The 1,859-nt window shown below is 41.7% G+C and overlaps 1 non-coding gene across 1 annotated transcript; it reads right to left on the reverse strand.

Moving 5' to 3' along the window:
- Positions 1-237: 237 nt before the first annotated feature.
- On the reverse strand, positions 238-344 carry LOC128295930 (small nucleolar RNA R71). The gene has a single exon (XR_008286479.1). It is a non-coding gene; the product is annotated as a small nucleolar RNA R71 (small nucleolar RNA).
- Between the last annotated feature and the right edge of the window lie 1,515 nt (positions 345-1,859).

Below are 1,859 nucleotides of genomic sequence, written 5' to 3' on the forward strand. Positions count from 1 at the left end.
GTTTAGTGGATTGCCTACTGAAGATCCTCATCTTCATTTAAGACTGTTATGGAGGTGAGCGACTCTTTCAAGCTAGCCGGAGTACCCGAAGATGCATTACAATTAAAACTATTCCCGTACTCACTGAGGGATAGAGCTCGAGCCTGGTTAAACCCACTGCCACCAAACTCGATTTCTACATGGCAAGAGTTAGCAGAGAGATTTCTTGTGAAGTATTTCCTGCCTAGCAAGATTGCTAAACTGAGAAATGAGATTACCGCTTTCCAACAAATGGATAATGAGTCTTTGTATGAGGCATGGAAAAGATTCAAAGAGTTATTACGAAAATGTCCTCATCATGGAATTCCACATTGTATCCAACTTAAGACATTTTACAATGGTCTCAACGCTCACACAAGGATGGTAGTAGATGCTTCTACTAACGGTGCTATCTTATCTAAGTCTTACAATGAGGCTTATGAAATCATCGAGAGGATCGCCAGTAACAATTATCAGTGGCCAACCAATCGAGCAACGTCAAGAAGATGAGTTGCTGGAATTCATGAAGTGGATGCTTTCACTTCACTTGCAGCTCAGGTATCTTCGATATCTTCAATGTTAAAGAATCTTACCACTAATGGGTCTAACAGTTTTGTAGCTCAACCACTTAACCAATATGAGAATATAGCCTGTGTCTATTGTGAGGAAGGACATGTGTTTGAAGAATGTCCGTCAAACCCAGAATCCATGTACTACATAGGTAAACAGAACCAGAACCGAGGAAGGCAAGGGCTGCAATCTAACTTTTACAACCAATCGTGGTGAAATCACCCCAATCTTTCCTGGAGTAACCAAGGGGCTGCAGGTAGTAACAACTACGCCCAACCTAGACCAACCTAGCCGCCTAGTTTTTCACAGCAAGTTCAGAAACCAGTTCAGGCTGAATCATCCAATAGCTTAGAGAATTTATTGAAGGCATACATGGCGAAGAATGACGCCACTCTAAGGAATTTGGAGAACCAAGTGGGCCAGCTTGCTACTGAACTTAGGAACCGTCTACAGGGTGCTCTACGTAGTGATACGGAAAATCCGAGAAATCCAGGAAAGGAGCATTGTAAAGCACTAACATTGAGGAGTGGAAAAATGGTAGAGCCTAACATCATTGAAGCTGAAAAGGAGCATGCTGAAGCTCAAGATTCGGAAGAAGTTCAACCGAGTGTTGAAGTTCCAGTTCCATTAGAACCAGAACCTGCAAGACCTGAAAAGGTAACCTCAGAACCAGCCAATTCTGATCAGCCAACCAATCCGTTAGCAGCAGAATTGCCGCCAAAGACAAATCAACCAGTACCAACTTCAGTATATAAACCTCCACCACCTTACCCTCAAAGACTCCAAAAACAAAAACAGGAGGTCCAATTCAAGAAGTTCCTTGACGTACTCAAGCAACTTCATATCAACATCCCATTGGTTGAAGTACTTGAACAAATGCCAAATTACGTAAAATTTATGAAAGATATCTTGTCCAAGAAGCGAAAACTTGGAGAATTTGAGACGGTAGCTTTGACGAAGGAATGCAGTGCATATCTTCAAGACAAATTACCCCCTAAGTTGAAGGATCTTGGGTGTTTTACCATACCATACAACATTGGAGCAGCTTATTGTGGTAAGGCACTATGTGACTTGGGTGCAAGTATCAACTTGATGCCTATGTCGATGTTTAAGAAGTTGGGGATAGGTGAAGTTAAACCTACTACGGTTACACTTCAGCTAGCAGATCGATCCTTAGCACATCCAGAAGGAAAAATCGAGGATGTATTGGTATGTGTAGATAAATTTACATTTCCTGCTGATTTTGTAATTTTAGATTTCGAAGCAGACAA

Source organism: Gossypium arboreum, chromosome 7 (assembly GCF_025698485.1).
Source record: "Gossypium arboreum isolate Shixiya-1 chromosome 7, ASM2569848v2, whole genome shotgun sequence".
NCBI classification, from domain to species: domain Eukaryota; kingdom Viridiplantae; phylum Streptophyta; class Magnoliopsida; order Malvales; family Malvaceae; genus Gossypium; species Gossypium arboreum.